The sequence below is a fragment of the Mustela erminea genome, chromosome 16 (assembly GCF_009829155.1).
Source record: "Mustela erminea isolate mMusErm1 chromosome 16, mMusErm1.Pri, whole genome shotgun sequence".
Taxonomy (NCBI): Eukaryota; Metazoa; Chordata; class Mammalia; order Carnivora; family Mustelidae; genus Mustela; species Mustela erminea.
In genome coordinates, this window is record NC_045629.1 from 36,481,504 (window position 1) to 36,505,840 (window position 24,337).

Genomic DNA, 24,337 nt, shown 5'->3' on the forward strand with positions numbered 1-24,337 from the left:
CTTCCCCCTCTCTCTCTGCCTGCCTCTCTGCCTACTTATGATCTCTCTCTCTCTGTCAAATAAATAAATAAAATCTTAAAAAAAAAAAAGGTAGACATTTTACAGAGAAATTTGGAATGACTAGCCTAGAGAAATGTGGACTAAGAAGCATAACAATGATTGCCCTCAACTATTTAAATTAAAAAATCATTAGACCTCACCAATCTGAGAAAACACAAGTAGGCAGAGAGGCAGGCAGAAAGAAGAGGAGGGAAGCAGAACCCCTGCTGAGCAGAGAGCCCGATGCGGGACTAGATCCCAGAACCCTGATATCATGACCCGAGCCGAAGGCTGAAGCTTAACCCACTGAGCCACCCAGGCACCCTAGACCTCAGCAATTTATCACCAATTTGAAATGTGATTGTGAAAATAGAGTATTCCCCATCACTGGAACTATACAAGCTAGGCATGCTATAGAATTATAACCGTCCTCCTCATTCTGAGATGTTCTCTCTCACTCTTCTTGTTTGTTATTTCCACATCTGAATCTGAAACTGATGTTGAATTGATGGGAGCAACTATGTAATTTATATCATACGAAATAATTTGGGGCTTAATGTTAGTAATCTACAAGGATAAAATAGCTCTAAGTATGTATTTATTTATAATTGTATGGGGGGGAGGCGCCTGGGTGGCTCAGTGGGTTAAAGTTGGTTAAGCCACTGCCTTCATGACTCAGGTCATGATCCCAGAATCCTGGGATCAAGTCCCATATCGGGTTCCCCCTGCTCTGCAGGAGGTCTGCTGCTCCTTCTTCTACTGCCTGCTGCTCCCCCTACTTGTGCTCCCTCTCTCTGTCAAACAAATAACATCTTTAAAAAATTAAAAAAAAAAAAAAGTTACCACCATATGCTTGACACTATATATTGTTAAAACAAAAAAGGACCACAGCCCCAAAATGGAGTCACCTGCTCTAAGCCCCATGTCAGCAAACAAAGAATTAATACCTAACTTAACTGAGTTTCTGCCTGTCCCAGGAATGTAAACTTTAACTAGTCGGTCTGGAATTACCTGGTCAGCATTAGTGAGGTAATATGCTGGGTAGACCACTGCTGTCCCCAATAGGAAGGTGACGTTGCCTGAAACAATCAATCCATTTTGTGGGGGAAGCTCCCTTTTCCTACTTTCTTCTACCTATAAAAAGCCTTCCATTTTGTACAGTTCCTTGGAGTTCCTTTCTATTTGCTAGATGGTATGCTGCCCAATTCATGAATCACTGAATAAATTAGACCTTCAAATTAGATCTATTAGATCTTCAAATGTACTCAATTGAATTTTACTGTTTAACAATGGTTTAGGTGTATACATATATGACCTCACTCTTTAAAATAAAAAGTGTATAGAACTTTCACATCAATGGTTTCACCAAGGATTTATCTTTATGTAAAATTTAGAGAATCCATTTCCAGACACTTCAGAGAGGGAAGCATTCAATAATAACTTTAAATATTAAGTGATTTTTCCAAACTAAGTGGAATAAAATTGAAAACACTTCAAATAAATTAAAAAAAAAAAACTAGAAAAAGGAAAAAAACAAAGATTAAAATATATCTATGGAGACTTGATCAATAGGCTCAAAGTCAAGCAGAAATAAAGTCATTCTCAACAATAGAATAAAAACAGCTTTTAAAAAATGCTATTTATCACAACCCAGATATCTTTTTATATATCCTCTCCCAAAGATATGAGAAATAGCAAATGATCTAATGGGTGGGAAAATGAGCTAATATTAAGTTGCTGGCTAATACTAATTTTCAAGGGGACATTATAGGTTATTTTTTAAAGAATATTGGTCCACAGGGTCCTGGCATCGAGTTCCGCATCAGGCTCTCTGCTCAACAGGGAGCCTGCTTCCCGCCCCCCGCAACCCCTGCCTGCCTCTCTGCCTACTTGTGATCTCTGCCAAATAAAGAATATTCGTCCAAATATTAATGTTTAAGAATTAGATTGATAAAGCAGTGTCACTTTTTTGGAACTACGACAATCAGGCTAAACATTTTGCTGACCAAAGCAGAATGATCATTTATGGGATTTCCTGTGGAGCCAATATAAGTACCAATACGTTTCCTTGGACGAATCTCAAGGCAGGAAGGCATCAGTGATGAAAAACACAAGTAATATATTTGTGTCTATTGTTACTCACAGTTGAACAAGATCGACACCAAATGGTATAATTTCAGGCCTGTGAAAGGGTAGAGTGTAGAGAGGAAATTTGGAAATCTGGCCAAAATAATTCTCCTTAAAGCCTGCCAGCAAAAACATAAATCTCCACTATTACCCTCTCTTTGATATGGTGCTTTGAGAATCCTGCACTAAACTGTGAAGCATGGGGAAAAAAAAAAACAAAGTAGGCATATAATTTGATAAAAGCAAGCCCTCTCCTCTACCCCAAAATATCTCCACGGCTAGTCTCAGATTTTGTACCCCATAATTAGATGTGCATTCTTTCTGTATCCAGCAGGGCTTTTGTGTTTTGTTGTCTTATGCAACTGGAAAACATTCCTGGGATGAGTAAATCTGTCAATTAACACTTTAGAGAGAAGTAGTTTCTAAATAAGGGAGTGAGAGGTCTGAAGCAACACTAAAGGAAGGCACTAAGCAGGGTACACCTGAGCCAGATTTCAAATACTTTTCAGCTGTTCCCAAAGCTTTGTAAATTTACACGCATAATACTATTAGTAACAATAAATAATGCTAATTGAACGCATTCTATATGGCAATGAACCAACACCTCACATGGGGAGCAGATTTGAAATTTTCCAGTCAAAATGCTCTCCGATGCTCCAAAAAATGCTTCATTTCTTTTTCTAGAATTGAATACAAATCAGTCTGTAAGCACCTATGTCCACTAATTGAGGAAAAATTTAAAACATGCCCAAAGTAATTCCAGGCACTTCTAATTTTAAAAGAAGTCAATTCAGAATTTAATCTCAGTCAGTATAAACTGCCAACCTCTCCCTTGATTTTATCCTTTCTCCATTAGTGGTGTGAGACGGGGGAGGCCCAACTCAGTGCCTTCCTGTGGTGTTCAAAGGCGTCCACCGTGAAAGTACCGTTTCTCCAGCCTGATTTTCTGGCTCTCAGGTTAGTGTCTCTATTATAGATTTTAACTGGCCATTTGGAAACATAAAGTTAAGCAATACTTTGTAAATCTAGGCTGAATCCTCCATCTCTATATTGACTCTAATGGGGAAGCCCAGGGCCAGTAGGTAAATCCCAGGAAATAGCAAGAACACAGAATGTCTCTGTTAATATTACACAAGGATTCTTCCACTGCACATACATTATTTTACTTAAAACTGTCCATGGTTTTAATGGCTAGTGAGTGAAAAATCTGGGATTTTCCTCAAGTAGAACTGACAGCAGGGTCTGAGACTTACGTAGCCTTATTTATACTCTCACTCAGGGAAGCAACAAAAACACCATCCCCAGGCAACCCTCTTGGGTCCCCTCCTTCCTCAGGAGCTTTGGTACCCTATCATTCAGCAAACTTCACTATCACCCAATTAAAAAAAATTTTTTTAACCACCATCCATTATTAACACCTCAATTTTTATTTCACTAAGTTTAATGACCAGTTAGGTTTGAAGATCTCACCAAGGTCTAGGACACAGAAAAGCAAAGCAAAGAGGGGGAGAAAAATACCATGTGTTACTCTTAAAGAGAGACCCTAGAAATATGCTAAAATGGGGGACCATGAAAACCTTCTTGTCAAAGTTAGGTACTCTTCAGGGATTGTATTTATTCAAGGAGACCATTCTCTAGGGGTCTCTCATATATTTTTTTTAAAGCTTTATTTCTTTGACAGAGAGAGAGAGATCACAACTAGGCAGAGAGGCAGGCAGAGAAAGAGGGGGAAGCAGGCTTCCTGCTGAGCAGAGATACCCACCCCCCAATACAGGGCTCAGTCCCAGGACCCTGAGATCATGAACTGAGCCAAAGGCAGAGACTTAACCCACTGAGCCACCCAGGCACCCTCGTCTCTCAAACTTTTGCACTGGTGTGCAGAGTCACTGATGACTTCTGTTCTGGTTTGTCTTTCAAGAATTTTGTATAACAGGGGCACCTGGGTGGTTCAGTGGGTTAAAATCTCTGCCTTCAGCTCAGGTCATGATCTCCCCCCACATCGGGCTCTCTGCTCAGCAGGGAGTCTGCTACTCCCCCGCCCCACCTGCCTCTCTGCTTACTCGTGATCTCTGTCTGTCAACTAAATAAATAAATATTAAAAAAAAAAAAAAGAATTTTGTATAACAAACAGCCCTGGAAGATAGAAGTGGTGTCTTCCTCTAGAGAAGGAGGTTTGTTTATTGTCAAGCATAATAAAGATAATGTTTCCCTCAGGGCAAAAGTTGGGGAGGTTTGTTTGCAGTGCATTTAAAAAGATTTAGTTTTCCTTAGCAGTGACAGAAGCTCATTGCCTGTACAATTACCTGGGCTATTCCACTTCCCTCGTGACTTTGGGAACAAGGGAAACCACACATAAACATGAAGCTTATGCTGCTTTTTTTGCTGTGAGTAATAGTCCTTTGTCTCTTATCCAGGAGTCCCATGTCCTCTGCCAACATCCATGAAATTGGCAGGCTAATCTGTGAGCTTGCAAGAAGGATAAAATCTCAGATCATTCACAATTCCTGACACACACAAAATCTTATTCTTGTCTTAAGGTAGATCTTACTATAATGTTACTCTATTTTTGGCCTATGAATGTCTACCACAGATTGTAAACTGTTTGAGAACACCGTAACAGACGACTTAGGCAAAGTTGTGAAGTGGTAACAAACAACCTCAAGTATTAGCAACTAAACATTGGAGTATTGATAAACATTTAACAACAAGCTCTCCAGGAATCAAAGTCTTGATTTGTAGTATTTGGCAATTTCCAAAATGTAAATACTCTCACCTTGGCCAATTTTAAGCTACTAATGTGGTATTACCTAATGCAGAATTGGGAGGAGAAGAGTACAATCATTTCCCACAAGCCAGTACAAGCCAACTCTAGGACACCACTGGCTTTGAACAACAAAGGCTTATTTCTTGCTCATGGTACATACTTTCTGCAGTTTAGCTTCTATTCTGCCTAAGGTCATTTTCATTCCAGGATATAGGCTGAAAGAGGTGCCTTTATTTGGGACAGGCCAATCAGTGGTAGAGATAAAAGAGTAAGAGTGGAACCATGGGATGATTCAATGATTCTGCCTGGAATTGACATAAGTCACTGCTACCCACATTTTACTGGCCAAAGCACACCACTTGAGCAAGCATGACATCAGTGGGTTGGGAAGTAGGCTTCCCCCGTCAAGACAGATCCAGTAAGGAGGGACAGCAAGTATTTTGACACTAATAGAATCAACAAAAATGTGTCTCATGTCTTACTTTTCTTTAAATTCACGCCACCCAAGATAGTATTTGGCACATCGTTAGTACTAGGTTAATGGTAAGACTAAATAAGCAGTTAGTGATCACTGAGTTTTAATAATAACATTAGAAGGGTAGGCTAAAATGTTCGCTGTAATACCAGCTAATACTGTGATTTGAACTTTGTTTTCATTTTCCCCAATATCTTCTCAGAGGATAACACAGCCCTATCCAAGGAATGCAATATAGTACTTAAGACCGTTCTACATTAAAGAAAAATTTCTTGAACCCAAACTTTGTGACAGACATTGTTTGGGAATTGTGAATAGATGGCAATATGAAGAAAACAAATTTCTTGCTCTTGTTGAACTTAAAATGTCCCGGGAAACATACCATAAGCAAATAAATACATTTTTCCATTATATTATATATTATACATTATATAATATATGGCATATATTATATATCATATATAATATGCCATTCTATGATAAATTCAGTGAAGAAAAATAACAAATTATGAACATTTATTTATTTATTTGACCCATTATTTACTTATAACCCATTATTTATTTATATAAATAAATAAACATTTATTTATTTAACCCATTATTATTAACATTTATGAAATCATAGCAAGAGTACAAAGAGAGGATCACCTATATTGTCTTTGTTTTAATTAGTAACTAAACCTTCATTTAGCAAAGAATATGAAGATTATGAAGTTGCACAGATTAATGACATGTATAAGTTGTGAATTTGATAAGAATAATTTCCCTATTTGTTTTTATTGTTTTGATCGTTAATTAATTCTTTATTAAATAATTTATAACATGTTTTCATAAATTTTATGTGGGTTGTACTTGACTTATTGTTTCTAGTTTTTAAATATTTAAGCAGTCTGCTTTTTTGGTTTTCCTATTTCATCTTTCTTTTCAGGTTCCTTTTATTTTGGGGGATCAGCTTTGTATTTTTTTTTTTTTAAGATTTTATTTATTTATTTATTTGACAGACAGAGACCACAAGTAGGCAGAGAGGCAGGCAGAGACTGAGAGGGGGAAGCAGGCTCCCCGCTGAGCAGAGAACCCCATGCGGGGCTCAATCCCAGGACCCTGAGATCATGATCTGAGCTGAAGGCTGAGGCTTTCACCCACTGAACCACCCAGGCGCCCCCAGTTTTGCAGTTTTTAATTTCTATCATGCTTTCAACTTGTCCTCATCCTTAAAGACCTAAAGAATAGAAAATACATAATTGTATTCAATGTTATCGTAATTTGAATTTACATTTTATCCAAAAATAAAATAAATATAAAAATTAAAATTATTTTCTTTCATGTTTTTAAAAGTGTTCTATTTTTTCTAAAATGTTTAGAATTACCCATTAACTTTAAAGGGCAAAATTGAAAATTGTGATTAATGAACATAAAATTTTTAACTAATATTACATAAGTAAAGCTAACATTTGAGTTTTATTTTTCAAAGATTTAATGAAATCTTATTAAATTTTTGTCAAAGAAAAAAACTATTTGCAACTTTACATTTTATGTCTAAAGCCAATGTAAAGAACTAGTATCAAGCTTTGTAAATTATATTTAGTTCTCTATACAAATTTAGAATTAATATAAATTATTTAATATTGCAAGTATCTCTCAGGCCCCATATGCAATTATTGTTCCTCAGGTCCCATATGTCATTTTTCTGAACCATAAATTGGAACAGGAAAACAATGCAGGGCACTATTGGGAAGTAGTGTTTCATTATGCAAGAATTTATTGTATCCATGCTAGCTGAGAGAAAGGATTTGAGAAGTTAATGAGTCTTAAAATTCTTCCACTGCCTTTTGAAGTCACTTCAGTCTCAGATGTTGGCAACAGCACAATCTGCAAATATTCACAGCACTCTCGGCATACAAGTTGCCTTTTATTTTGAAGACACATGTTAAAAAATGTGGACAGACATTTCCTTGGGGCCTGAATATGTAAGTTTTAAGAGTGTATGTTTACGATGGGGCTGTGTTGTGCCAGTGGTGAGATTTGGCTCCTCAGAGATAAAGATTGCCTGTGTGTCCCTTCAGAAATCTATTTTTGTGCTTTTGTAATATAGGGGCACCTATAAAGCATGGGACCATGTAGCAGAGGTTTTAGTAAAGAGTTTAGATTTTATTATTATTTTTTAAAGATTTTATTTATTTATTTGACAGAGAGAGAGATCACAAGTAAGCAGAAAGGCAGGCAGAGAAAGAGGGGGAAGCAGGCTCCCCACTGAGCAGAGAGACCAATCCGGGGCTCTATTCCAGGACCCTGAGATCACGACCGGAGCTGAAGGCAGAGGCTCAACCCACTGAGCCACCCAGATGCCCCTATATTTTATTTTAGATGGAAAATCTTTGGGGAGTTTTGAGCAAAATGTGACCTGATCTTATATCAATTTAAAAAATATTTTTCTGAATGCAATGTGAAGAACAGACTATTTGAAAGCTGTTGCAATGGTCAGGTGTTAAATGAAGATGGTTTAGACAACAGTGATGAAGGTGGTAAAAGTGGCCCAATTCTGGAAATGTTTAAAAGGCAAAGCCCAAAGGATTTGTTGGTTCAAACCTCCACACTTCTAAGATTATGTTCCTCCACTTTGAAAGGGAATCATCTTTAAAGGTTGGATTTATATAAAGAGTAAACATGATAGTCCATGTAAAGTTACTCTTGTGAATGTCTGGTATATAATATACATATAACAAATATTAACCATTAAATTACTTCAAGTTATCACCTGATAAAACAACTTTTCCCAACTATCTTTTTCAGACCTCTAGATTTTTGCACACTTATCTTTTTATAATTAGGAACCCATGGGATGCTCTTCGTTTCCTTTCAAATATTCCTATCTACCAGGACTTTGAATACCAAAAAGTTTTCCAGTCTCAAAAGAATGAAGACAAAATTCTGAAAATGATAGGAGATGGGTTTATGTCTACCAGAGAGAAGATCTTAATTTTCACAGGCAGTTCTCTATTCTACTAATTATTGTTTAATCTGAAACTGACTATTGCCTACTAGAGAATACTATTTCATTAGCAATTCATTAGTTTTTTTTCTCAATCTCACCTGTATGCATGAATAAATCCACAAAAATAAAAACTAATCTTCTTGTCAAGAGACTCATAATGATCTTTGCCTAACTGCTCCAGGAACCACCTCCCTTCTCATGAGAAAATATTTTGCACTGAATTACAGAGACCTTATATTGAATAAGGCCTATATATGCTATACACCAGTGCACTGGAAAATTAGACCTAGACTACATTATCACAATATGTTTTACAATTAGTTGAATTGCAAATAATTCTTTATATTGAGGTTCTGAATATATTCTTTCAGTATCATAGAACTAAAGTTGTCTTTTCAAACAGAAGACAAATCATAAAATCTATTACAACAAAAAACTGGGTCTTTGGTTTTAACAGTCCTGTCACTAATTATGCAATCCAAAAGAGATTTGCAAAGTACAGATAATTTATCAAAGCAAATAAGTGGATATGATAATCAAAATGGTTGCCACCATAGTCATTATGATACAGTCATAGCTAAATACGAGGGAACTTCTGTTGGGCCCCAAGAGGCTAAGATGGCGCCGGGTGGCCTTCTCTTCCGGATCGGGAACCCACATGGCCGACAACAAAGGCGCCAAAGTGGCGGTTTCGGTTTCCCATCAGTTTTGTTTCCCGCGAGTCTCCACCCCCTGCAGGGCGTGTCTCTCCCAACTCCCGCCGACACGGCACATCCCCATTGGCCCCCACTTTGCTGACCTCACTTCCCTTCCCTCACCCCATATAAGCCGCTGCCCTACTCAATAAAGCGAGATCCTGCTTCGACAGACCTCCCGAGCCCGGTGTCTTCTGTGGGTGCGTTCTGGGTTTGCGACACTCGCCATCCCGCTCAGCCCCAAGGAGAGGCCTCCGGCTGGCCCGGGCGCCTCCTCCCCTCGGCGGGGAGCCCAACAAACTTCATTATTTGTTAATTAATTTTTTTTTTTACTGCAGCATTTTTTATTTTAATTTTTAATATTTTATTACTTATCTATTTTTTGGAGAAGAGGGAACTTTAAACTTTGTGAATAATATAAGCAACTGGCCCTTTTTGGTGGCAGTTTAATTCAGTTTTTGTAAGGAAAATACATCAGTCAGAAAGGCACTAAATTCTCAGGCAAAAACACACAAAAAAGTGACCCATGTTATTGAGGGGATAATTCTGTTAGCCCATGAGACAGACACAGAATTGCAGAGAAGAAAAAAATATATTTAAAAAGAATCACTGGGGCGCCTGGGTGCTCAGTTGGTTGAGCATCTGCCTTCGGCTCAGGTCATGATCTCGGGGTCCTGGAATCGAGTCCCACATCAGGAGCCCGCTTCTCCCTCTCTCTGCAGCTCCCCCTGCTTGTGTGCTTTCTCTCTCTCTCTCTATCAAAGAAATAAATAAAAATCTTAAAAAGAATCACCAGTGATGCACGCTTTAATCTATTTTTATTTTTTTAAAGATTGTATTTATTTATTTGACAGGCAGAGATCACAAGTAGGCAGAGATGCAGGCTGGGGGGGCAGGGGAAGCCACTGAGCAGAGAGCCCGATGTGGGGCTCAATCCCAGGATCCTAGGATCATGACCTGAGCTGAAGGCAGAGGCTTAAACCACTGAACCACCCAGGCGCCCCTGCTTTAATCTATTTTTAAATTATCACAGGATATCCTTTCCTGACGAAGAACACTGACTTTCACGTTTCATTGCATTTAGTGCCTTCTTAAACATATATATCTTATGCTTAACTCCATGAAAGCATTAATACTGTTTCATAAATATTGATTTTTATCTATTTCTTCTACTAGATTATGAGCCACTTATTGAAATAAGGAACACTAAAAAAGGTTCTAATAAAGATATGAGTGGCTCAGTTCTGGACACATTAAGTTTGAGATGCCAATGAGGTAACGTAGCATCTTATTTTACCACATAGATTTTTCAACTCCCAGACACAGTCATCTTTCTTTGTATGCTGAGTACACATCTCAGACCATTTTATATAGTAGATGTTCAATAAATAACTGTCAATTGACTTAATCACTAATGAAAATGTCATTTCTGAGTTTTAAAGCTCATTATTTCATTATGCAACTTAATAGAATTTATTCTAGCATCCTGCTTTCAAAGAAAGAGATCACATCATGATCATGATATAAAGTAGATGATCTCTTGGTATCAGCAAAACTAACTTTTGTTAACAGAATGCTATTTTCACTTTGATTACACCATCGAAAGAAATGTGTATTTCAAGAGGACAGTGTTCATGCTCATGAACATTGTTACACTACATGTCAAAAAGTGCTGGGCCAAGTTGTATGCATGCAAACAATCTTCTAAGAAAGGAAAAGGAAACAGAGAGAGGAAGGAGGCTGACTCAGTGGGAGGCTGTTTGCTAATTAGTAAATATGGGCTGGACACATATTGAGCCATGCGGCTGTTTTTCAAAAAAGCAAAGTACATGGAGAAATTTCAGCTGTTTCCTGAAAATATGCTCACTCACAGTTCCGCAATACAGAGATTGTTTATGGCCTATTAGAACTGAGGACTTTGTTTTATCGAGAAGAAAGAGAGAAAATGGGGAAGGGGGAAGTAGGTACTGGGGAGTCACCTCAGAAGGAGGCTGAAAAACAGAAAATGTTTGTGGCCAAGGGCTTGTTCAACAGAAACAAGTTGATGTGATTTCTTACCAGAACGGCACAGTCACATTTTTTCTTCTCAGAACATTTGCAAAATCAGAGTTGAGGACAGAATTTGGGTGTGGATGCGGTGGGAGGTCGGTGACAGTTGCTGGCACTCAGTTAAGTTTTCCAAGTATGTTTAAAACGTAGACAGTTTAATCAAGAACTGACAGGATCACCAGGGCTTGGACTGTTGTCCAGGCCCTTAGCTCATGACCATGTCACCAAGTTCATGGACTTTTGTTTATTTACTCAATAAATATTTACTGAGAACATACCAAGAGCCAAATATTGTTCAAGGTGCTAAGAACACAGTAATGGGTGGCGGGGAGGTTGCGGGGGGGGGGGGGGTACAGATTAATGTCTCTGCTCTCAAGGAATTTATATTTTCCTAGAGGGAGACAGGACAACAAGCACAGAAACAGGATTTTCTGACGGGTGATAAGCGCTGTCAAGAAACTAAACTAAGGTGATGTAACAGGGAGTGACCTTGACAATCAGTAGAATAAAATCCTCTTCAAGGTGCCAGACTGGCTTCATTGGGGTGTGACCCATCAGAGCCCCCTATGGGGATCACGGACCACTCAAAACCCAAGTCTGTGCAGAAGACAGTGTATTCATCCCTATGGGACAACAGCCCTGAAGGCTCCTAGACCTACACTGGCTACAAAAGGCTCTTCATGATCCAGAAGCAACTGCTGTCCAATAGCTCTGAGCTGCTCTGAAATTATAGGCCTCTTTCAGCAGATGCTCCTGACTAAAATAACTGCTCCCTCCAACCATGCCCTGATTTACCGCCGGCTTAGTTTTCTTGACTGCCTTCGTGTTGTTGATATCAAATTCCACTTAACCTTGAGCCTCACCTCCTTTCTCTACTGCCCTACCTAGACTATCCTGCTTTCTTTCAGCAACATGGCAAGCTTGCCTAATCCTATCCTGGACCTAACTCGGTCTAGTTGTAACTTGGATGAAACTTGCTACTGACATGCTGCACAATGATGACATCCCGGCAGAAGCTGGTCTTTGCTTTCCCTGTGCCAGCATCCAGGACTTTTGCCAACCTGCCTATTCTCACAAATGCTCCAGCAAGGCTTTTGAAATCTATACTATCTAGGATATTTTGCCAACTGAGGTTGAGATGTTATGCTTTGAATACCTGGTAGCGGAGGGTCCTGAGTAAGATATCCAAACCAAGATTGCTGATTGACAGAGAAAAACTCTACCCATCAATACCAAAAATATTGACCGTCTCAGAGGCATACCTCAGGGCACAAGAATTCAAACGAAGTGACAGAAAAGTCTAACTTAGAAAGCAGTAGTGGTAACTAAAGGAGGGCTAGCACATCTGTGCCAAAATGGCTCCAGGGTAGGACAGAGGCTCATGTTAAACTGAAGTTACTCAGGAACAGAAACTAAGAGCCTTTTGAAATAAGGCTGCCTAAAGGAGAAAGAAATGTTGGTACGGATAGAAAGACACAGAGAAGAGAAATGGTGCTGCCTGAGAGAAAAAATTTTTAAAAGGTGGCTTCTCTGAAGTTGTTTTTTCCAGCAGTTATGAGGCCTGATCGTACTATCTACAGTTGGATTATGTGAGAGTCCCACACAGCATTCAAATAAACTTCCTTTCACCTGGTCTATCGGGAATGTTTTTCTCAGCACCCTAGGCAAGTATCCTTGGAGTCAGAAGCTACATAGGCATTTCAGGGTATCTCAGATTCTTTGGTGCCTAATAAATCATCGGAAATTATTCCCATGCTACCTGCACTACTTCTACCTGTGCCCATAGGTATACCTCTCAGATGGTTGACATTTTTTGGTACTAATGGGTAGTTTTTCTCTGCCAACTAGCAGGCCCAGAGTTTGGATATTGCATTCAAGACTCTACCACTAAGCATTCAAAGCATAACATCTTTGGCCCAAATGTGCTTTGGGCTGTTTTTCTCCAAGTTATCTGTCCAGTCAGCTGTGGTGACACCCTAGAGATAAGGATGTTAAGACCCGTGCTACAAACACGGCAACCATGGGTGTGGTCAGGGGAGAGTTTTTCTTAGATGGAAGGCCGGGTGAGGTAGGCAATGATTAGCCAACAAATTTAGTGATGCTATAAAGTACAGTCATCACCCACAACTACCAATGAGGTCATACTTTCCAGGCCAATGACTATTCATAAAGAATCTCGTGTTTCCAACTTACATGAATGCTTTAAATGTCCGTTGTTAGTGAGAATGTAATTCTAAATATTTCCACTTCCCAAAGGCAAACTGAATTGTAGACACGCTGAAGACAGACATCTTGTAAATCTTGATCTAACAGAAGAGTCTAGCTAAGGAAGAAGTTGTTAAGTAATGGTGAATAAGAACGTGAATAGAAAATATTTATAAGGGGCTAGAAAATGGTGGCAGGCTTGCTTGCGCTTACATATGATAGTTCTCCCTGGAATGTCTTTCCTTCCACCATCTTGGCAAAGTCTCACTCATTCTTCAAGACCTAGATTAACCATCATTTCATCTGGAAAGTCTTTTCTGACATGGCCCACTTTCCTCTCTTTGAGGCAAAGATCATCAGTCTCTCCTTTGATCAAGTGCAACATGTACATCATTTTAACTGTTTTTTTTTTTTAAAGATTTTTATTTATTTATTGACAGACAGAGATCACAAGTAGGCAGAGAGGCAGGCAGAGAGAGAGAGAGAGGAGGAAGCAGGCTCCCCACTGAGCAGAGTGCCTGATGCGGGGCTCGATCTCAGAACCCTGGGATCATGGCCTGGGCCGAAGGCAGAGGCTTAACCCACTGAGCCACCCAGGCGCTCCGTCATCATTTCAGTTTTATTTCAGCACTTCTCATGCTAACTTATGTGAATTGCTTTACAACACGATGTCTGCAAACTACTTTAAGTACCTTAAAGACAGAAGCACTGTCTTATTTGACTGCATATTCCTGGACACCTCGCTTGGTGCCTGAAACAGGTGCCTGAAACACCACAGTATTAAAGAATTGTTGACTGAATGAGGAAGAGTAAAAGAAAGTATATTACTGATTTGGCACAAATGTAGTCGGAAGAATGTTCCAGATAATCGAAGTTTATACCTCCAGCAATGAGAACTTAAAATGGTTTATAAAGACAGAAATCTTAATAAATTGCCTTGCAGATTTTTCTGCTTCATTAAACAAAATGAAACAACATCATGAATACTTTCTAATCTATTCAAATTTCTCATTTTGAATCAATTATACTATTCTCTAATGTACTCTCAAAAAAGTTTAGTTTAGGCACCACCTCTACCAGGAAGCCTTCTCTAGCCCTATCCCATCAGACTTCACTAGATATCATCTTATATTATTCATAGAACCCCCTTGTATACTGCTTACAATACTTTATGGAAATTACTTGTTAAGTCACATGATTCCACTACTTCATATGGTCACACACCTCTGTTTTCCCCATTAGACAGAGGGCAGCTCTGGACAGAACACCCCATCTAATTCATCTTTTCATTGCCAGGACCAAGCAGAGCACACTAGGTGCCCAACAAATGTTGAACTGAAATGAACATAGTTGTGTTACAAGAGGGTTTTGAAAAGTGTAAAACTTAATCTTTACACTAAATTATTCCCACCTTTTTCTATTTTATAATATTAGAATTTTTTATATTGCTTCTGTTTTTTTTCCCCAATTATATCATGTTACTCCATCAGAGTACATCTAGAAGGCCCTTTACATCCCTTTTATCAATCCAATGATTTACAATTTTTGTTTATCACATATCTTGAACAGTAGAAAATATTTGAACCCATACCTCTACTAAATGACAGACAGTAAATTTGTGTACACATTTATACACATTTATTTACAAATTTGAATGCATGTATTTTAAACTGATATTTTATGTACACTCACAACCAGAAGGGAAAAAAAGAGAAAGATTAGATGATAATAAAGCAAATATTTTTAAACTAAAGTGATATTTTATTATGTTTATCAATAACATGAAGTATTTTGCTCTTACTTTGTAAGATCATCTTCTTTTAACCTTGTTATAATATTTAATGATAGAATATTTTGAGGGTTTGGATTCTAGATTCAGTTGATGTAATGCTTAATTTTAATGGCTACCATAGATGAAAAAAATACTTCAAATGGACAAAGTATAACTTAATCTTTAGTTAAGTACAATGCTCATTTTTTTATGCCCAGGCACTAATTACATAAAACTTTTTGTTGAAATTCAAACAGGAAATTCTGTTCTCCTTGAGGTCATCTTGATGTAGGCATTTTGTAAAAAAAAAAAAAAAAAAAAAAAAAAGGGTAAAAAGATTCAAAACTTCATTTGGACTATGTTTAGATAGGGTAGAAAATTCTATTTCAAAGATTGTATTTGTGACAACATGGATGGACCTAGAGGGTACTATGCTAAGCAAAATAAATTAGACATATAAAGACAAATACCACATGATTTCACTTACATGTGGAATCTAAAAAATGAAACAAACAATACAAAACAAAACCCAAACTCATAGTTACAGAAAACAGACTGATAGTTACCAGGAGGAGGGCTGCTCAAGGGGAGAATTTACAACTTCCAGTTGTAAAATAAATAAGTTACAGGAATATAATGTACAGCATGGGGAATATAGTTAATAATATTGTATTTGTATGATGCATGGTAACTGGACTTCCTGTGGTGATCATTTTGTAATGTATACAAATGTCTAATCACTGTTATACACCTGAAATTAATATTATATTGTATGTCAATTATACCTCATAATAAAAAAGGTTGTAAAGTTTTCAACTATAAGCATCCTTAGAAGTGACATACTTGCATCATTTTTCAGCCACAATATTACATATTAATAAAAATATTTTCAAACACTTGTTTTTCAAATACCTTTTCCATAATACCATTTCCCCCAAAATTGTTTACTTTCTCATTTACTGAAAAAAAAAGTTTTCTTTACTTTAATAATACTTAAAGAATAGGCATGCTTGTTTTTAAATATTTGTTAAGTAGCACTTTATTGATAAATATTTTGTTATCAGGGAAAGGGTCAGCAAATTTTAAAAACCTTTTTGTAAATTTGTCTTTAAATTCAACAGCAGTTTTAAGTATTTTTCAATAAAATAACCAGTAAATTCTCTATGGTTGCAAATATTATTGTTATCTCCTATTTCATTAAGTCATGTAAAAATTTGACAATATTTTAAAGGCTCATGTTTTTTTGAAATTAAGAACTAATGTTGATGCGCTTCTGGCTTCAGTTTCTCTGATGAAAGAAAAGTTTGCTTATCAATGATGCAGTTAAGAGAATTCACATATAAAAACATTACTTAAAATATTTTTGAATTTTCAACTGCATGCAAAGCATCAGCTCCATCACAATATGTGTTTCCCATAAAACATTTTTAAAAGAAATTCAGTAAGCCTTTTTGTACTGCTGAGAATTCCAGTAAATTCTTCTTTTTCTTTAAAGTTTTTTCTTTCAATTCCAGTTAGTTAGCATACAATATGAGCTTTAGGCGTACAGTAAATTCTTCTTTTAGAGGCACAAAATTGTGATTAATCATGAATTTTTTTTTTTAAATACAATCTAGCCAATAGAATCTGAGACAGAATAGAAATGCCAATATATTCACCCAGCTCTATCATGACATAAATTCTAATGCTATATAATTTGTCTTACCTGTTTTTCAAAGTCTTCAGCTTTGGCAGTGTTTTCTATGTATCTGGTGACAAAGGAAAATGGATGTTAGTGTGGCTTATTGCTTCGTGAATTATTCCAGTCTTATTCACTTTGGAAGGGAAAACAGTTTTCCAAATGGTCTTTTTTTTTTTTTTTTCTTTAAGAAAGTATTTATTTTTCATCAGCCTTATTTCCACGTTGTTTGCCTTTGCAGAAGAGCAGCTTAGGACCACTTAGTGCTCGTTCCTACCCTTTCAGAGGCCTGAACAGTGGGAGAAGCCTTCAGAAGCCGGCTGAGCACTCCAGTTTTCAGTAGGGAGCTGCTGAATCAGCACAGAGGGTGCCTGCACGCCCTCACACCATTCTTGGACTTCAGGTGGAGTACCGGTGAACTCGTGAGCTGGAGCAGTCCATTCACCTTGAAATTCCTCCTCGGTCACAATCTCGCCAGCAGCAGCCTGCTCTTCCTTTTCCATCTTTTCAAGATCTCTGTAGAACTAGAGATCAGGTGTAACTTCCAAAGAGTGTTTGCGGGAAATGGTGCCACACACGCATAGAACTTCCCAGCCTAGTATCCACCACATCAGACCCACTGAGTGAGCCCCTTTGTTGTTGCAAGGAGCGGCCATGTCCACACAGTGCTGAGGAGAGTCTGTGTTACACAGAGCGACTGTAGGCAGGTTAATGTAAGATGCCTCTGTGAGAGGCTGGTGGGCAGCCCTGGGATCAGTAACCACCTGAAGTCTCAGCTCCCAGAGGCTGCCTGGCTCTGCGTAGTGAAGTCTACAGGAACTAAGCGGCCAGCAGGAATAGTGGCTCTGGAAGCAGCAGGGCATTTCAGCTCACTGGCCAGTATCCCTGGATGATATGAAATTGACAAGAGCCAGGTTTTCAAGGGCAACGGTGGTACAAGCTGCCAGCAGGAGCTTCTCCCAGCTTCTCTTCAGATTTATGATAGAGATGCCATCACATTTCCTTTTGTAGATGCACTGTTCCATTTGGAAATCAGGTGGGTTCCTGATGCAAGGAATTTGAGGACATTCTCCTTCTTCATTTACAGGACATCAGGGGCTCCAGATACTGTGAAAGATTCCCTTTAATTTAAGACAATGCCACAGGGAGCCCTCCCTGTGTGGTGTGGAAAGCCCAAGTGGTCTTTTTTAATAAGTAAACTTATTTGTTATTGAGTTTAGTAAAGTTTCACTAAATGCCAGATTGAGTAATTCTTGACTTTGAAAACTTCTGGAAAAATTGCAAAAGTTTGTCCTTATGTTTTGGATGCTTAGTTTTTATGTCTTGCTAATCATGAGCTATCATGAGCTATCATGGATCTTCATTAGCAATAACAAAAAAAAAATCCACACTTCAAATAGTTTCATCATAACTTTGAACACGAGGGGAGGTGACTTTTTATTATATCTGAATAAATCTTGTTTAATACTGTAATTGCCAAAAAGCATGTTCACAAAGAAAAGTGTCACTGCTAAGATTTTCTTTTTAGTCCAATTTTGCTTATATTATTAATTTTATCTGCTGTTCCTTTGAAGGATTTTTTAAGTCATTTGTCCATTTCATGAATGTTAGTTTAGGTAGAACTTATAACAATGCAGATAACCTCATGATGAAGAAATGGGAGGAGGTGCCCCATTGTTCTGGGGAATGCAATTCCCACTACTTTGCTCCCATGTGATACGAGGTTAAATCCTAACACCAGACATTCACAAGCTATAGACTGTGATGGCCCGTTGTCAATCTTTTTAATTAAGTGTTAGGAAGGACTCGTTTCTTTTAAATTATTTTTAAATAACTAGAAGTTTTAGTATTTTTTTCCCAAAGTACAATGGACAGCCTAGTGCTCTTCTGAAATACATATACCTCACTTTGGATTTACTGTTCTAATGTTTGGTTGAGTGAAAAAACATGCTAACACTTTGGACGATTTCCATCTGCTGAAGCCCTGAGTGTCTTACCTCTTGAGCACCAGAAAGTATCATTTACTGTTTGGTATTATTTTCATTGTAAATATATTTGTCTTGTCTCCTCACTTAAATTATAAGTAACAGGGAGTCATGGTATACTCTTTTCTTTTGTTCTTCACATTACCCAGCACAGGCCTTTGTCTAGAAGATACATGATATGTATGTTTTCTTGTGCTAAATGTTTAGCTTCTCATATGCTATTATCTTGTTTGCCCGAATTACAATTTCTGCAAAGGCAGGAGACTTACTGTTCTTCTTTGAATTCCCCACATCTGCTGCATAACTTAAATAAACCTCCAATGAACATTTGTTGACTAATATCAGATAACAAAATAGATTTGACTAATAACCTCATTTTACACAGAAATTAAACCAGTATACTATGGATCATGGCTCTAATAAAATTCATTTATTCTTTTCACTCATTCATTCCAACAAATAATGTTTACAGTGCATTTTCTATGTACCACACATTAATTACAACTGTGGCATAGCAATACAGAAAGTGGAGAACACAAACTAAAAATATGATAAACACGCTATATAATCATTATATAATAATCCATATTGAATAGAGGCGAAAAGAAGCGGTTACACACTCTCATAAAACTCTTCAATTTTATATGTAACATCCAATGTGCTTATAAATTATTTATTCAATATTGGTCTGTTTTCCTCACTGGAAAGTAAGTCCCACTGAGGCTCAGACCACAAGTAGACTTGTTACTACTTGTTACTACTCCACCCAGGGCTGTAGCACAATGCTGGCTCATAACCAAGTAGTCAGTAAGTCTATCTTGGATGAATACATAGTTGAATGTATGGGGAGAAAACCAATACTGACAGAATATATTTTAAAAATCCAAAAATAGGGAGAATTATAAAACAGAAGATTAAACTTTTATTGAAGACAACTTGAGACAGACAAATTGTTCAAGAAAAGTACTCTATGAGTAAATTAAAAAGAATAATTTAAAAGATAAGTTTCTGTTGGATTTTGACAATGGCCACAAGTTCAAGAATTCAGTAATTTGCTCAACAAATACGTACTGAATTCCTATGAAATTTCAGGCACTGTACTGGGTGCTGGAATGCAGAGGAGTAAAATAAACTTGTTCTCTGTCCACATGGAGTTTACAGATATGTAGAAGGTATTAAAAGGCATAAAGATTATTTTTCCAATATGTAAAATAAAACAAAAATCTCTATTACCAAAAATACTTGCATATTTGATAACACAAGCAAATACCTAACAAGTATTTGATTGTATTTTGGCATACATATGTATTTTGGTTACATTTGTGTAACTTCCAGTTCCCACATTATGTTCTGTGGTTTCCTGCATAACTGAGGCTTTTCTGCACTCTGGATCATTGTTCATGCTTTGCTCCTTGCTGGAAGACTTTCCCACTTAAGGCTTTTTTTTTACTTCTCTAAATCTACTTATCCTCTAACATTTTTGGACAAGCACAGCCCCCACTCACCCTTTGATACTCCCTCAACCACCTTTGTGTGTGTGACCATCATTGTACTTACAATAGCATTTATTTTTCTTTTTTTTTTTTTTTAAAGATTTTTTTATTTATTTGTTAGAGAGAGATACAGAGCGCAAGCACAGGCAGACAGAGTGGCAGGCTAGAGGCAGAGGGAGAAGCAGGCTCCCCGCCGAGCAAGGAGCCCGATGTGGGACTCGATCCCAGGACGCTGGGATCATGACCTGAGCCGAAGGCAGCCGCTTAACCAACTGAGCCACCCAGGCGTCCCAATATAGCATTTATTTTTCTATCGTGATTTATTTGTCTCTTTTCTGAACTCTAAGTGCCTCTAGGGCAGAGGCTAATTTTCACTGATTTTGTATTTATAATGCCTGGTACAGAATAGATGATCAATAAATGTTTGTTAACTGGAGCTGAAACTCCTACTCTTATTTTGAAAGAGCTATCTGTCTAATATAAGAGTAGGACTTCACCTGACCACGTGTATTTCCAAGCTTTCTTTAAAAGGCATTCTACAATCTGCTCGTCATCAGGAAAAATCATAGCTACAAGCATTCACAAACCTGATTACATTCTCATTTCTTTTCACCAACAACTTAAATCCACATGAGAATTTGAGGCAGAGAATGTAATGTATCTTTACCATCTTGATCACATGAAATCTATTTATCTTCTTAACACTTCAAGTACTAAAAGACTGCATAATAAGCAAAGTCACACTTCTTTTTTGGCAAGTCTCACGTCTAAAATGCTGCTAAAGTGCTACAGGGGAACATTCTCTGTACCATTACCACTCCTGGGGTAATAAATGAATTTTTCCAGAAACACAATACAAAAAGAATTATGAGTGTATGAAAATACCATCTGTGAATATTATCTCTGACTTGGTACATCAGATACATAGTGAGGTATACATAGTGAGGTCCCTTCGCTGGTTAATTATTACGTTGGTATCTCTGTATTATCTGTTGTCACAATAATGTTTCATAACCAACCACCAAAACCCAGTGTCTTAAAATAATAAACACGTATTTAGTTCACTAAATAAAAAATACAGGTTGTTGATATTGAATAGGTTTAGCTGGAAGTTTCTTCTGATCTCATCTGGATTTCCTGATGTATCTGAGGACTGGCTGGCAATTGGATGAACCAGGATGGCCCAAGCTCAGATGTCTGAAATAACTTAGCCCTATTCCTCACGTCTGCCATATCCTTCCTGCAGAGCAGCTGGACATGTGCTCATAGCATGGCAGAGGGGAAGAGTGACTAGGGCCAATCATGCAAAAAGGCAACAGAAAAGCACATGCACCTTTCTACAAAGCCTCTGTTTGTGTCATGTTGGCTAACATCCTATTGACCAAAACAAGTCACATGCCCAAACATAGAGTCACGATGAAGTGGAACTTTAAAGTTATAGGAAAAACGTTGTGGATTCAAAGAAGTCATTAAGTGGGTTATTAAGACAACCAATCTATGGGCACCTGGATTCCTGAACCTACCATGATATTACATTGAAAAATTGCATGACATTTTCATATAAAGAATTCTGAATACTTCAGAAAAGTAGAGTTTTCTAAGAAATATACTACAGTGTTTTATTTATTTATTTTTTTAAAGATTTTCTTTCTTTATTTGCGATAGAGAAAGCAAGAGCATGCACACGAGGCCAGGGGTACAGAGGGAGAAGCAGGCTCCCCGAAGAGCAGGGACCCTGACGTGGGGCTCAATCCCAGGACCCCAGGACCATGACCCAAGCCGAAGGCAGCCACTTGCCTGACTGAGCCACCCAAACACCCCAACTACAGTGTTTTAAAGTTTTGAATTTTATTTGGAATTTGGCATTCAGTCTCACAAAGCTATAGATTTTTTAAAATAAATTCTCCATCTGATATACTTTTATCAAATATAAGGGTAAAGGAAAACTATGCAATAATAGCAATTATAAACTACAACTGATTTTGTGAAATCCAGCAAAGTAAACCTGTTAAGACAGGTAATACAAGGGGTCCACTAAAGAAGGAAATCGATGTAACAGAAAATATTTATTTAACCTACAAAGAGAGTGTGTACGTGCACGTAAGCACATGCATATACACACATGAAATATTAGAGCCAACGCTTCCAAATGAATACTGGAAAAAAAATTGCTTAAAGTAGAAAATTAGACATTGCAATACTTTAAGAAAACAATGCATGAGTTAGGTTTTTCTGGCAGTAAAAAAGCCTTACGTAGGTAACTTCTGTGGATACGGAAGACCTATGCAAAACAATCTCTCAACAGTCATATGGTCAGGCTTCCTGAAAAACTGAAATGCCTTTCAAGATCCACTGGTGCTCAGTGTCTCTTATAACTACAGTGATCCAGCAGCTGTCTGGTTTACCCTGTTGTCCCTCAGCAGCAAGAAAGAAAGTGCTTTCTATTCTAGGTTCTCTCCCGTAGAGCTAAACATACCTCTGCTTCTGCAATGACTGTTTCTGTCTCACTGTCACTTCCCTCTACCTGTTTTTACTTTTACCTCTTGACTTCTGATTACTGTGTCTTTCTATGAAGACTCTCTGTTTCCATGTCATCCAGCTACCTGTATCTCTCTCAACAGTGTCTAATTCTGCCATCACTCTTCAGGAGGGTGTTGGCAAAGTCTTTATTCCAGGCCATGTCCTAAGCTACAGGCTAATTTTTAAATGAGTATCTTTGGCTCCAGAACCCATCATTGTTCTGCTCAGCTATGGACCAATGTTAGTGTTATTGTGGGGGGGGAGAAAAAAAAAGGCCCTCAGTTGAGGCCATAATTATTCCATGCACTCTGCGGCCTCTCAGAAGAGGGTAGCCTATGTGTCAAGGGATTTCAACAGATTGTTTAATATAAAAACACAACAAACAAGAAAAGAAGAATCCAGGAATGCAAAGATATATCACACCTATTAATACAATCCTGGTGTGTGTTTTATTTTCAGCACCAAGCAAATCTCCAGTTCTCAGAGGACACTGACAGAGTATCTGACAATTTAACTCATTTCTGAGATTATTTACCTGGAGATAGCATCAGATCCCATAGTTTATGAGGCGAGCCCTATAAGACTGCCCCCTGCTCCTCTACAGCTGCCGGTCCCAAGTCCAGTTGTCACCTGTTTTTCTAACCTATTGGCTATAGATAGGAGGTTCCCAGCATTCCCTCTTTGGGTTTGATTAATATGCTGGAATGGCTCACAGAACTTTGAAAAACACTTTACCAGTTTATTACAAAAGAATATAACTCAGGAGTTGCCAGATGGAGGAGACACATAGGGCAAGGTATATGGAAAGGGGTGTGGAGTCTCCACGCCCTCTTCCAATGGACCACTCTCCTCAACTCTTCATGTGTTCACCAACCCCGAAGCTCTCCAATTTTGTTCTTTGGGTTTTTATGGAAACTTCACTGTATAGACAGGATTGACCAAATCATCAGTCATTGGTCATTGATTCAACCTTCAGCCTCCCTGGCCTTCTCAGAGATCAGGAGAATGTTTTTGTTGTTATTGCAATCCCAACTGCAAACCTGATGAGTTTTTTTTTTAATTAGACAAAATGACACATATAACTGATAATAACCATTATGTGAGAAAAAAACTAGAAATTTTGAAAATGAAGAGTAATGACGAACATTTCCCTTAAAGGTAGCCTGTACGTACCCTTATGGTTATGCTTTGTGATCTGTGTCAGCGCTCTGTTGTGATTGCTTAGTTCATGTGGTTCATTTTTGTGCTTTACCTGTTGTTAAGCATTTGGTATATTAACCCTGCTTATAGGTAGTAAACTATATACCATAGCTATAGTAATTAAAAGTGTGATATTAATGATTGCAAAAATAGAAAGACAGATAAAAGGAAGAGAATAGATGGCCCAGAAATAGATTATTGTTTAATGAAATGGAAAAAACCTAATTTTAACATTTCACACTAGAATTTCTCTTGGGAAAGATATCCTTTTGTTGAGAAAGATATCTTAATATATTGCACAAGGGTAAAAGGTAAGAGCCTTGGGGCCTAGGCTGGAAGAAGAT

General features: G+C 37.8%; 1 protein-coding gene and 1 pseudogene across 1 annotated transcript in view; both read right to left on the reverse strand.

Moving 5' to 3' along the window:
- The window catches only part of LOC116575087, a 139,304-nt gene extending 122,244 nt beyond the window's left edge, over positions 1 to 17,060 (reverse strand). The window contains exon 1 of the mRNA XM_032316212.1: positions 16,823 to 17,060. The gene's annotated coding sequence lies outside the window, so the exon portion shown is untranslated. The remainder of the gene's footprint in view (positions 1 to 16,822) is intronic.
- Positions 17,061 to 17,664: 604 nt separating this feature from the next.
- LOC116574942 overlaps positions 17,665 to 24,337 on the reverse strand; it is a 49,035-nt pseudogene continuing 42,362 nt past the window's right edge.